Raw genomic sequence first — 15,076 nt, 5'->3', positions numbered from 1 at the left:
TCTAGCAGAAGTGCCTCTTTTTTATATGACTGTGTGCACACCATGCTGCAACCCATTAGTTAGAATTCAATTCATGGGTCCATTAGCGGTTCTGCTGCATGGGTGGACAGGTGAATGCACAGTGTTCTTGTGGAGCCACGACGGATCCTATTGAGTAAAACTGGCTGCACATACAATCGCTATCGGCCGAAAGCTCTTTTGGCTGACCGCTTTTTCACCCGACTCTACTCAGCCAAGTGTATTTCAATATGGAAAGGAGAATAATCTGCTGCCCAACCCTTCTGGATCAGGCGTATTAAAATCTAGTGTGCCCGATCCTTGTTTTCCCTGACGTCTATAGTTGGGGGTTGCTCAGGAGGCCTCCTATTCACATTACATCGTCGAGGGATCCTTAAGAGTATGTTCACATGGGCTATTTTCCGGTGTTTTTTGGGCCGTAAACGTCTCGAAAAACGGAAGCAGAACACCTACAAACATCTGCCCATTGATTTCAATGGGAAATACGGCGTTCTCTTTTCCGACGGGGCGTTCTTTTCTGCCTCATTTTCAAATAACGGCGCGTAAAAAGAAGTGCATGTCACTTCTTGAGCTGTTTTTGGAGCCGGTTTTCATTGATTCAATACAGAAATGGCCATAAAAAAACGCTAGTTGCTTAAAGTGTAGCTAAATGTTTGATAAACTTCTGACGTGTCATATTGACATGTCAGAAGTTTGGATTGGTGGGGGTCCGAGCACTGAGACCCCCACCAATCGCTAGAACGAACTAGCTGAAGCGCTCGTGTGAGGGCTCAGCCTCTTCGTGTCTGTTCGACTTTCCGGAAATAAATATATTGGAGTACGGACTCAATAGAAAGTCTATGAGCCTGTACGCCGATACATCGGCTTTCCGGAAAAAGCCGAACAGACATGAAGCGGCTGAGCGCATCTTCGTTCTAGGGATTGGCGGGGGTCTCAGTGCTCGGACCCCCACCAATCCAAACTTCTGACGTGTCACTATGACATGTCAGAAGTTTGACAAAGGTTTAGCTACACTTTAAAAAACGTCTGAAAATTAGGAGCTGGTTTCCCTTGAATACGGCTCTGTATTTTCAGATGTTTTTGTTAAAGTGTGAACATACCCTTGATCAGCGGGCTTGGCCAATTTTTATTTCATTTGTATTGCCAGCCTTATAATGGGGTCTGTCGGGCATCTGCCGGTTACTCTGTTCTTGTGTAAACCCTAAACCACCGAATGAAAGACAAATGTGAACAGAGCTTAAGATTAGAGAAAAAAAAAAACTAATTACAAAAGGATTTTTTCTTTATTTTTTATTTAACTGTTTTGCCCTATGATGAAGATGTAACAATTTTCAAAATTTGAATTTTTAAATTGTTTGGAGCCTGTGTTGCAGATCCCGTCAGATTCTACTAGAAGATCAAAGCTGCATGCAGCTTTATTTTTTCCTGTAAAAACAACGGGCACCACGGTGGAACCAGATGCACCCCCAAGTCAGTGGGGTCTGTCGTATGCCAGTGGCTTCAATCATACTACGAATATTATACATGGAAACCAGGGTGCAGATGTGAACAGAGCCTAACACTGGGTAGATGCCCCTTGGTGGACACGCATGTAGTGTCGCTCAGTCACACAGCACGGATCCTCTTGTACCCGGGCACAGGGATTCTTGCTACTGTGCATGCTTAGAAAATGTTATGTTGACCGCACTAACATGAAAAAAATAAATATTATATATATATAAAATTTAATTAGCATCTGACTTTATGAGAAGTGGATCTGTGTCATCTGAACACCTTTAATGGGAAACCTAAGAAAGTTCAGTTTTTTATACTTCGAAAACTTGGCACTGAACTTTGGAAACACAAATTTTGCTGTAGGTTGGTGAAAACGTGATATGTAGAGGTAACAATACGATGAACCGAACCTTGAAAACTACTTTCTACTTCCAGATTAATGTCACAGTACAGCGGTTCAAGGACCTGCAATAAGTCTGGATGTCGGCGCCATCAGCTGTGAAATAAAGTTTGCTTGTGGTGACCAAACGAAAAAGTACAATGATTAAATGAGGATGATAAATGCTATAAATCTAGAAACAGTGTAATTATTATCTATCAGGGTAGTTTACAGTCTGGCCAAAAATTGCATTGTACAGATGGAGTATTATTAACAAATATGTGCAATATGGAATATCAGTAAGGTGTATAGTTCTGGGTTTCTTTTTGAGGGGGCAACCCAGAATTAGAAAAACATGGCTGCTGTCTTTCAAAAACTGTGACACTTGTTTGTGTCTGGTATTGCAGCTCAGCTCGGTTGAAGTGAATGAGGTTGAGCTGTAATTCCACATATAACCTGTGGACAGGTGTGGCACTGTTTTTGAAAGAAAGCAGCCATTTTTTTTCTAAACCTGGACAACCCCTTTAACTTATTTCAAAAGCATAGGCTTAAATAAAATGTCCCATTTCCAAACCTCTGTACCCTATGGGTACTATCACATTCCAGTCTTTAAATTACATTTTGGCACATAGCGAATCTCATGTCCGTTAAACCACAAGAGCATTTGTGAGGTCAGGTATAGATTTGTGTGATAGGACCTGGTCTACCATCAGAATTTATTCATCCTGAAAATGTTCCAGGGGGTTGAGGTCAGGGATCTGTAAGGGCTATTCATTTTCTTTCAAATCAAACTTGCCAGCTATTTTTTTTTTTTATTTGGGTCTCCTGAAATTAGACCTTCCCTGGTCCGTTGCAACAAAGTTGGAAGCATACCATTTTCTAAAATGACATAGAACATATATTATTTTACTTTAATTGATGATCCTAAATTATGAAAACAGCCCCGGATCATTATACCCCCTCCACCAAACTACAATCGGCACTACACGTTTGGACGTGAAGTGTTTACCTGCCCAAGACTAGACTCGTCCATCACACTATCCAATGTCGCGGCTATAGGGTATGTGGGCCCACTGGGCCGCTCTAACGCAGCAGATCAAACAAAATATCATTGACAGTGATTAGGGAGAAAGTACCTGGGTTGCTGGCTTGTGCCGGATAATCAGAAGAAGGCTGGCGCCGGACTATCGGAACTTGTCTCGGATACTCGACTTGAACGCAGAAGTCGTCTCGGACAATGGACTTGAACACAGAAGTCGTCTCAGACTGTGGGAGGACGCGGGCCAGGATCCAGAGGCTTGAGGTCGCGGCTGCTGGTAGGTGGGATATGCCAGCGGTCCGCAATCGCAGGCATAACATCCAATGATAAAGCCAGAGATTGTCTCTACTTTTTCAAAATGGTCCAATATGGGGAACTCTACATGACTCCAGCCACCATTGCACATGATGATCTCAGGCTTGTATGTGGTCCAGCCATGGAAACCCATTTATTAAGTTTCTGATGACCCCTTCTGCTGATATTGCTTCCAAGTGTAGTTTGGAGCTTGATAGTGAGCGTTGCAGTTGAGGACTGACTATTTGTTATCCATTTCAGCACTTGACTGGCCTGTTTTCACATAATTACGTTAAGTATCACATCTTTTTACAATTACGACCGAACCCCTGAAGGTCTACAATGAAAGGGTATTTCAATTATAGAATCAGGATGTATAAACATTGGTTTCTTACTGTACTTATTAATTTATCCTTGTCATCTGATCGGTAGAAAAAATAAATATACATAAGGGGTGGAGTCTGAAACATTTGCCACAGTGGGAAAATGAGTTTCAGGCCAGATTCAGACGAACGTGTGCGTTTTGCGCGCGCAAAAGGCACTTGACAGCTCCGTGTGCCCTGTTCATATGGTTGCGCGGCTGCGAGGCTTTTCGCGCAGCCGCCATCAATATGACACTCCGTTTGGATGTTTGTAAACAGAAAAGCACGTGGTGCTTTTCTGTTTACATTCATTCTTTTACTGCTGTTGCACGAATAACGCTTGTCCCACAGAAGAGCTTCCGTGGGGCATGCGTGATTGACCGATTGACTTCAATGGGTGCGTGATGCGCAAAAAATGCAGAAATAGAGAACAAGTTGCGAGTTTTACGCAGCGGACTAATGCTGCGCAAAACTCACGGACAGTCTGCACTGCCCCATAGACTTGCATGGGTCCGTGCGACCCACGTGAAAACCATGCGGGCTGCACGGACGCAAATCACGTTCGTGTGAATCCCCCCTCATGGAGATAACAGCCATGGGTTGCTGCAATGTAGGAACCAAACTGTAACACTGAATATTGGGATGGAAATACGGAAGATATAGAGTAATAAAAAATTTTTTTCATTTTGATTGGTGCTTTCCTTTAATTACGCACATAATAAGCACCATTCCCCCATAAATACATGGCTGCTTTCTTCCAGGAAGAGCGCCTCACCTGTCCTAGGGTTGAGTCTGGCATTGCAGCTCAGCTCCAGTGAAGTGAATGGGGTTTTGCGGCAATATTAGACAGCCTGTAAAAGCAGCCATGTTTTTCTAATCCTGTAAAACCCCTTTAGGCCCTGTTCACACGTCAGGTTGTCCGGGGCCACATTAAAAAAAAACCCTCAAAACACTTCAAAAGGTTCCCTCATTGTAAGACCTTATTTCCAATAAGAACACTTTTTAGGGTTACTTACCAAATCTCGATATATCGTCACACACTGTTTTTAACTAACGCTTCTGAGGAAGGACTACAAGTCCCATCATCCACTTTTCTCCTTGCAAATGATTCCCCGTCCACCCTTTGCCTTAGTAACTCCAGTAAGACAATGGAGCAGTCACAGCCCCTGACCCTTTTGATCATGTGCTTGATGACGCGCGTCATCAAGAGGAATCTAGAGCACTGCCGGCAACACGTGACCGGGTTTTGGATCGGCGTAGGTAGGGGACATATTTCCAGATAATACGAAGAATGATCACCATTTTTATGACACCAGGATACTCCTTTAAACCCTTAGGGTATGTTCACACGGCAGCGTCCGTAACGGCTGAAATTACGGGGATGTTTTCAGGAGAAAACAGCACCGTAATTTCAGCCGTAATGGCATGTTGAGGCGCTGTTTGCTGCGTCCATTACGGACGTAAATGGAGCTATTTTTCCATGGAGTCAATGGAAAACGGCTCCATTTACGTCTGAAGAATTGACAGGCACTTCTTTGACGCGGGCGTCTTTTTTACGCCCCGCCTTTTGATAGCGGGGCATAAAAACAATGACCGTGTGCACAGAACATCGTAAGACCCATTCAAATGAATGGGCAGATGTTTGCCAACGCTATCGAGGTGCATTTTCGGACGTAAATCGAGGCGTAAAACGCCCGAATTACATCCGTAAATAAGCCGTATGAACATACCCTTATGATATCCATTTTTAGCTTTCTGGGCCATATTTTTTTGTTCTCCCCACATTCTTAAAGCCAAAACTTTTTGTTTATCATTTTTAATGTGTTAATATCTCTATATTCCAATACATTATGGTCTGTACACAGGCACAGGGGATCTGAACTACCCCCAGAGTAGTCTCCCTTGGCAAGTGCCGACTCTAACAGTCATAGTACAGAATCAGCAGACAGAATGTGATGTCAGGTATAGCATAGATCAGGGCAGGTGGCAGACGTGCACTCAAGGTTGGTAGAGCCAAGGGACAGAGGTTCATCACGGGTAACGAGCAACTGGTCAGGACAGACGGCAGAGGTTTGTTACTGGTAACTAGCAATAGGTCAGGCGGCTGGCAAGGATAGTCAAAGGTACAAGCAGGGTCAAAACACAGAAAATTCAACAAATGATAAGTGAGATGGAAGCCTGGACTTTTATCTTCCATTTTATATTATTCTCGATGTCTTAATAACTATTGATTGACTTATGTAACACTGTGAGCTTTATTCCTCTTTTGAGATGTCTCACCGCAAGCTAAAAGATATTTCCTCTTTCTTAGACAGATTATGAATCTGCTCACGTAGCTAAAAAAAATATGGTGATTACAATTAAAACCAAACATGTGATATAACGTGATATAATGTATACGTGTTCTTTTCTGATGACTCCAGGTCAAAATCCCTTGTGATTTAGAGAAGGAGGAGACATGGTCAATATTGATTGGATAGACTGAAGGCCATGGCCCCTCTTATGTGATTGGAGGGGGAGACATGGCCAACACCCCTTTTAATGATATATAATCTATGTATTGTTTGCTAATAAACTAGAGAATCTGATTGCACTTACAATATGTGTTAAGTGTGTAGTTTCTCTCCGATGCATCGTCAAGCTCTCCCACATATTTGAAACCAGATAAGAGACTACGAGGTCCAGTTGATGACCTGCCTAAATTGATGACCCTTAACAATAAGGCAGGGAAATCCTAGTTAGCTGGGAGAAACCTAATTTCTCAAGCAGTGGCGGACAGGCGGAGGTCCCTAATATACCCAGGAAATCTGGGTGGAAATTTTCTGCGCACTGGTACTTTAAGGGAGGAATGGTCAGCACGCGCACTCTAGGAAGTGCCCTGGATGCAGGAGGAGAGCGGCGGTGGCGGAGGCTGTGACCAGATCAAAGAGGGGGAGGGATGCGGTGCTGGCCAGGAACCAGTGGATGCTGTGAAAGAGTGGGTATATGGCAGGATCAGGGAGTGGTGGCCATTACAAAAGGGGTCATCACAGACATCTGCTTTCAGAACGCGGCCCCTGGGGTGATCAGCTGATAGTCAAAGGTACAAGCAGGGTCAAAACACAGAAAATTCAACAAATGATAAGTGAGATGGAAGCCTGGACTTTTATCTTCCATTTTATATTATTCTCGATGTCTTAATAACTATTGATTGACTTATGTAACACTGTGAGCTTTATTCCTCTTTTGAGATGTCTCACCGCAAGCTAAAAGATATTTCCTCTTTCTTAGACAGACTATGAATCTGCTCACGTAGCTAAAAAATATGGTGATTACAATTAAAACCAAACATGTGATATAACGTGATATAATGTATACGTGTTCTTTTCTGATGACTCCAGGTCAAAATCCCTTGTGATTTAGAGAAGGAGGAGACATGGTCAATATTGATTGGATAGACTGAAGGCCATGGCCCCTCTTATGTGATTAGAGGGGGAGACATGGCCAACACCCCTTTTAATGATATATAATCTATGTATTGTTTGCTAATAAACTAGAGAATCTGATTGCACTTACAATATGTGTAATTATAATTTTTACGTTCGTGTGCATGAGGCCTTACCCAGTGTTGTCAATTATGACTGAGAAACAAGATGGGGTTAATTACTATTAATGTGAGGAATATTCAAATTTCATCACACCTCGAGCCTTATATCAGAAAATGGAAGAACTTATTTTTTTTTTATTACTGTTGGCAAAGTATCGTTTTGTCATCGAAAATTGCAATACTACACAAAGTATCGGTATCAGCTGATCACCCCAGGTCCCGCTGCCGGCAAATAGCAAATTTTACCAGGGAAAGCCGCAGCCAGTCAGGCATATCACCTGCTGCAGGAGAAATTTAGTATTTCAGAGGAATACAAGGATGGCTCGAGTCCATCAGAATGGGAGCTTCTCGTTTAGTGCATCTCTTTATTCTGGTTCGTAGAGTGTCCAGCGGTCACTTGCCATACATGTTAGCATCACTGCTGAGGCCAGGAATTGGCCGCTAAGATCACATGGACATACGGCACGTCATCACTCCAAGAAAATAAACGAAGACGGGCACAGACTACCGGAGCATCAAGGGATTTAACAAGTGACTATGGTTTTTATTTTATAACATTTCTTGTAGGGATGCACGATGCATTGAAACTTCAATACTCTTTCAATACCGTGCACCCTCAAATGGTTCGATACCGTTATTCCATGTATTTCGATACTAAACTGTGCGACCGCACAGCTCAGTATTGTAACACATGAATGTATGAGAGCGGGGTTGCGGCTGTGTAATACAGGTGTGATACAGTCATTGCCCCGCTCCTGAGTCCTGACAGGTGCGCGTGGTCAGCATGATGTGATGCAACCAGCGCTACACTAATGAGCGACGCCACTGACGGCAGAACATGGCAGGCACACTACAAAACACCCCTATGTTCTGTCTTCAGTGCCGCTCATTAGTAAAGCGCCGGCCACATCACCTCATGCTGACCGCGTGCACACTTGTTGTCAGTAGCGGGACAATGACTATTACACAGCCCCGCTGCAACGGCGGAGATGAGAGAAAACTCTCATCACCGCCGCTATTCCCTTGAACACTGCGATTAAAGCTGACCGCCACCGCAGCATTCAAGGGGTAAATGAGAACAGGGGATGCCCCTTGGATCGCTTCACAGGGAATCCCTGTGACGCTTCCCTGTGATGTGATTGAGGAACATACCATATATGGGCAGACAGCCCAGGGCCCATTGAAGGACCCCAGGGCTGTCTTACCATATTTACTGTTGTTAGGGCATACTTAGGTATATCCTAACAACTGCCTGTGTACTATCCGTATATAGATATATGCCAGTACATTAAAGATTAAAAATAAAAAAGTAAAAACATAAAGTTATGTTAAATTAAAAAAAATACACATACACATTTTTTACAATAAACATTAAAACAAGTCTCAATACATAAAATATACACATATTCGGTATTGACGCGGCCGTAATAACCTGCACAACAATTTTTTTGCGTCATTTATGATGTGTACGCTGTAACAAAAATAAAATAAAAAATGCTTTCTTTCACTTGTTATTGTGAGGCACGAGGTGTGATCAATTTAACCTCCATGTGCCTCACATTAATAGTAATTAACCCCATCATGTACCTTACAGATAGGCCTCATGCACACGAACATATTTTTTTCCTCCCATAAATACTGGCGTAAATACGGGTCCTTTGTCACACATATTCCACCCATATTTACGGACCCGTTTTCTCTGCACTAATCAGCAGCCCCTTCTCTCTATCAGTGCTGGAAAGAGAGAAGGGGCAGCCCTTTCGGGCAGAGTTTCCGCAGCGATTGAAAGTAAAAGAAGTTCATACTTACCCCGGCCGTTGTCTTGGTGACGCGTCCCTCTTTTGACATCCAGTCCGACCTCCCTGGATGACGCGGCATTCCATGTGACCGCTGCAGCCAGTGATTGGCCTGTGATTGGCTGCAGCAGTCACTTGTGATGAAACGTCAACCCGGGAGGCCGGACTGGAGGAAGAAGCAGGTAAGTTAACTTTAAATACTATTAACTCCAGTGGTAGTCACTGTCCCGGGTGCTGAAAGAGTTACTGCCGATCAGTTAACTCTTTCAGCACCCTGGACAGTGACTATTTACTGACGTCACCTAGCAACGCTCCCGTAATTACGGGTGCACACACGTAGCCACCCGTAATTACGGGAGCCCCATAGACTTCTATGGGCCTGCCCGTGCCATTATTACGGCCTGAAATAGGACATGTTCCATATTTTTCAACGGCACGGGCACTTTTCCGTAAGCATACGGGGAGGTACCCGTGGCCAATAGAAGTCTATGGGCCCGTAATTACGGCTTGTAATTATGGGCGTTTTTACGTTCGTGTGCATGAGGCCTTACCCAGTGTTGTCAATTATGACTGAGAAACAAGATGGGGTTAATTACTATTAATGTGAGGAATATTCAAATTTCATCACACCTCGAGCCTTATATCAGAAAATGGAAGAACTTATTTTTTTTTTTATTGCTGTTGGCAAAGTATCGTTTTGTCATCGAAAATTGCAATACTACACAAAGTATCGGTATCGAAGTCCAAATTCTGGTATCGTGACATCCCTAATTTCTTGTAGCCTCTTTAATTTCTCAAACTCTCAGTAAAGCCTTGAATCGACTGCCCTCCAATACCTTTATTCTGCGTTATCAGCAGTTTCTTGCTCATCTTCTCTGGATAAAGCACAGACCTGTACATTGCAGAGACACAATGCGTTATCATCATCTCCATCACTATGACTTACAGGCTGTATAAATCATACTTCCATTTCTTTAAACCCATTAACAGAATGAAACGGATAAAATGCAATGAATGGGATTCGTGTACTGGAAACATGGAGGGGGAGAAGTCAGCGGCGGCAGCCTGGTAGGTGTTACTGGGTGACATATTTCAAGCAGGTCCTGAGTTGCTTGTAATAGATTTACTGCCATTGGCAATGTTCATTGCGTTTACTGGACTGATCAATCCTGTACACGGTGACAGTCCTTTTAATACCATGTGCTCTATTAATACACTGCGGTCATGGCTGTGCACTTGGAAGGTCCTTGCAATATATTGCATTGCTGCTTTGTTTTTTTTACTAGTGTGAAAGGGGTTAAAAAGAACAAGATTTTTTTCCTGGTCTTGCTTGTCAGAGCTGTCTCCTTCTTGTGCACTTGTTTAATGCTCTCTGTGCTCCGCTGCATCCTGGAGAGAGCCGCCAGCCAGTTACAAGTATACATCTTCTGCACCGGCTCAATGTTAAATAAGAGATACTATTATTTGTAGACAGTATAATATAGTGCGGGCCGATCTCTGGGGTAATTTACACAGTGTTCCCCACATTGACTCAAGCTAATTGAGTTATAATTCTCGCCGTTAGCAGATAGAAATCCCACCATGTATTTATCTACTAGTCATAGCCCAATGCAAACTGCATATATTGTGGGTAAATGTCCTTTCTGTCCGTTTGTCTTCCTGCAGGGATAGTTGTAAATCACGACTTCTTATTAGCCCGTTGCTTTGTTCTAAAAAAAAATGGTAGACACCACTTATCGTTCATTCAGAGGTGGCCACTTATTCTGAACTTGTGTTCTCACAGTTTCTTGGTTAGTTTAGTGTATACAGTCAGGCAGGGCCGGCCTTAGGATAGATGGCGCCCTGTGCGACATTATCTTTTGGCGCCCCACCCCATTATAAAAAAAATGCCCCATAAAAAAAGTATAATGCCCCCCCCAGTATAATGCCCTATATAGTGCACCACACAGTATAATGCCCCTTTAGTAACCCCCATACAGTATAATAATAATATTTAATAATATAATATAACCCCTTCAAGAACACAGTACTTTGTCCTCTAATTGTGCCCACATAGTATTATGCCCCCTAAATGCCACACAAATTTTATTGCCCCCTGTAGTATCCCTACACAGTATAATGTCCGCTTAGTGGCCCCCACACAGTATAATGCCCCCCTCCACTGGCTGTCACACACAGTCCCCCCCTTCTAGTTAGTGCCCCACTGTAGATTGTGCCATACAGCCTCCCTGTAGACAGTGCCATACACCCACCCAACTCTACTTGTGGATCGTGCCGTACAGCCCCCCACCTCCCCCTTGTAGACAGTGCCTTACAGCTCCCCACCTCCCCCTTGTAGATAGTGCCCCCAAACAAAAAAATGTACTCACCTAGGCCCCGTTCCCACGACGAACTGAGCTGCTACACGACGGGATCCTTGCGTTGGCCGGGGTGATCCTGTAGCCTAGTACAGAGTTTCCCAACCTTTTTGGACTCAAGGCAGCACTGGAAAAATAAAATTTCCTCAGGGCACCCCTACCAAAAATTGTTTCGAGAAAGACAGAAAACTGATAAAAACAATCACTACACTCGTAAGGTATGTTCACACACGTTTTTTTGTAAGGCAAAAAAGATCTGCCTCAAAATTCCTTCAGGAAGGAACAGCATTGTTTGACCTGGGTTTTTTTTTGTGCATTTTTAAGCCGTTGAAGCTAATGCAAAAGACGCAGGGAAAAAAGCACCAAACGAGCGCCGCAGGTATTTTCTGCCTCCTATTAATTTCAATCGGAGCTCAGAGGGGAAAACCACTTGAAGAACATCAGCCTCCCACTCACAGTAAAATGACCATCAGCCTCCATTCACAGTAAAATGACCATCAGCCCACACTCACAGTAAAATGACCATCAGCCCCCCACTCACAGTAAAATGACCATCAGCCCTCACTCACAGTAAAATGACCATCAGCCCCCAACTCACAGTAAAATGACCATCAGCCCCATACTCACAGTAAAATGACCATCAGCCCCCATTCACAGTATAATGACAATCAGCCCCCCACTCACAGTAAAATGACCATCAGCCCTCCACTCACAGTAAAATGACCATCAGCCCCCACTCACAGCAAAATGACCATCAGCCCCCACTCACAATAAAATGATCATCAGCCCCCCACTCACAGTAAAATGACCATCAGCCCCCCACTCACGCGTAGTGCCACACAGCCCCCTTGTAGGTAGTGCCACACAGCCCCCTTGTAGGTAGTGCCACACAGCCGCCTGTAGATAGTGCCACACGGCCCCGTTGTAGGTAGTGCCACACAGCCCCCTGTAGGTAGTGCAACACAGCCCCTTGTAGGTAGTGCCACACAGCCCCTTGTAGGTTGTGCCACACAGCCAACTGTAGGTAGTGCAACACAGCCCCCTTGTAGGTAGTGCCACACAGCCACTTGTAGGTAGTGCCACACAGCCCCCTGTAGTTAGTGCCACACAGCCCCCTTGTAGGTAGTACCACACAACACTCTGTAGGTAGTGCCATTCCACACAGCCCCCTTGTAGGTAGTGCCACGCAGCCCCCTGGTGGGTAGTGCCACACAGTCCCCTTGTAGGTAGTGCCACATAGCCCCCTTGTACATAGCACCTCCCCATTCCTGAAAATAGCGCCACTGTAGCTCCCTGAAGGAGCGGTATCCCCCTGTGGCCGGGGATTCCACTCCTGGAGCGCTCTGATTGATGTCCCTGTCCATATATGGACAGTGACATCAGGGGCAACTCCTGAAGCGGAATCCCCGTCCACAGCGTTGCTGACGCTGTGACCGGGGATTCCACTCCAGGAGAAGCCCCTGTCGTCTGTGTCCATTTATCGTCACTTCAGATGGTCGGGTACTGGATTGTGCCCGGCTCTTCCTGTCACCCCTGATGCCGTTGGGTATTGGGATAATAATGGGGGGTTAGTGTTAGCCTCTTCACTGGCTAACACTAAGCCCCGTCTTAGTAATGGACGCTGTCTATCAGACAGCCGTCATTACTAAGGCAGTAGTAATGAAGTAAAAAAAAAATACCAACACTTTATTTTATTGAAATAAAACCCCCCACACAATCCTCGTTAACTATTTTATTGAAAATAAAAACACTGTCAACGAAGTAGTCCTTGAATCCGATGTAGTCCAACGACCGAACCTGTAAAAAACACAAAAAAAACAACATTAGTAACACTAATAACTAAAAAAGCAAAACCATTATTATACTTACCTTCCTGGGTCTGTGAAAATAAACTAAGAAGTGATAGCTCTAAGCTGTCATTGGTTAGTTTACATCACATGGTCCCAGGTTACCTCAGTTCATTGGCCTACTTTTAAAAGTAAGACAATGTACTGATGTAACCGGCGGGGCGTAATTTGTTCTAGTCGGGAAGGGGGGCGGCAGCAGGAGTGTTAAAAAAACTGACCTGATCAATAATAGGGGAAGTGAGCCCCAGTGTTCATGTGGGGGGCAGGGAAGGGAATGTTTATCAGGTAACACTGAGCACTTATTTTAGGGTCAGTTCACACGTAGCGTAAACACTGCGGATTTTCTGCAACGGATTTCATTGCGAAAAATCCGCAGCATAATACAGTAGCAGTAGAGTGGATGACATTTGAACAAATCTCATCCACACGCTGCGTAAATAACCCAACAAAAAAAACATTCATAAATTGCAGGTTTTTTTTTCATTTGCAGCCTGTCAATTTATGCTGCAGGATCGCTGGATTTCTGTTGCAGGTTTTCCCCATTGAATTCATTGGGGAGGTAAAATCCTAGGGCAGCACCAACTCCAAAATGGCCCTGTATACAGTATATTCAGTGTATATTAGTGCATTGCATCTGTATGATTTAGTGAACCACCATGGCACAGGGAGTTACTTATCATTGCCACTTATCACAAGAAGTTCTTGATACCGGGTTTACTTATTAATGTGGCACTATGCAATGGCTCACAGCATTAGCAGGGCACACAGCCTGCCACCCAAACACTGCACCATGTATTTGTACAGGGGTCGAAGCTCTCTTTTTCTTATATGTAACTCTGAAACTCCATTTTCATCATAATGTTAAATGATAAAATTGTATCTGCCACTAGGGGGAGCTTATTGCATACAGATTTATATAAATAGCATTTTTTCTTTCACCCGCCCCCTGTTTGCACATGTAATGTAGTCACGTGTATTGACTTACCCGGTGCAGTATTTTACAGGCCGCCACTCCGATTTGGGCTGCTGTGGGATCACATAATCTGTACTCTGACAAACCAATTCCTACAGCATCTACTGTAGAAACCGGAGGTCAGTCTCCCAATGCAAGTCTATCAGACTCCCATCGAGGATCTCATAGACTTACATTGAGAGCCTGACTTCCGGTTCCTACAGCAGACGCTATAAGACTTTGGATTGCCGGAGTACAGACCACCCGACCTCCACGGCGGCCTGGAGCGCCTCCCTCTCCTTATGATATACAGTACCAGGTAAGTCAATGCACATGTCTACATTACACTACCTTACATTTGCAAATGGGGGGAGGACTTGGAGTGCTTGTTTAAGTTCAGGGAGCTGTATAAATCAATCTGTATGCAGTAAGCTCCCTCTAGTGGCAGCCGCAGGCAGCCAGAAATTAATAATTAAATTTAATCTCTCTTTCTCTCTCTCTTTCTCACTTCTCTCTGTTTCATTTTTTATTTTTTGCTGGTTGGAAGTGTTTTTGTAAATGCTGCACAAGTTCCATAAAGCCCAATTAAATGAAACAGAATATGGTCTGAAATACTCTAAAATGAAAAATAAAGCAACTTGGGTTAGCAAGAAGTAGGGGACTTATGGAAGGAAGTATGACCGCAGGATCAGACTACACAGGAGTTGTTTGTGGTCTGTTACCATGGAGACAGATCTGCATAGTAGCTTTAGATACAAAGCTGTAGGAATTTTTTAATGAAGACTATTTGCAAAGTTGCCTAATTTTTCATTTCAGATACATTGGAGTAATTACAAAAAATGGTAAATGGCAGATGAATCTACCATGTCTCAATAATGAATTGTAAACGTGACGCTAGTGTGAATAGAATAGAATCGTAATGTATTTTAAGATATGAAAATCCCAGACAAAA

The sequence above is a fragment of the Rhinoderma darwinii genome, chromosome 5 (assembly GCF_050947455.1).
Source record: "Rhinoderma darwinii isolate aRhiDar2 chromosome 5, aRhiDar2.hap1, whole genome shotgun sequence".
Classification (NCBI taxonomy): Eukaryota; Metazoa; Chordata; class Amphibia; order Anura; family Rhinodermatidae; genus Rhinoderma; species Rhinoderma darwinii.
This window is presented reverse-complemented; position numbering follows the sequence as displayed.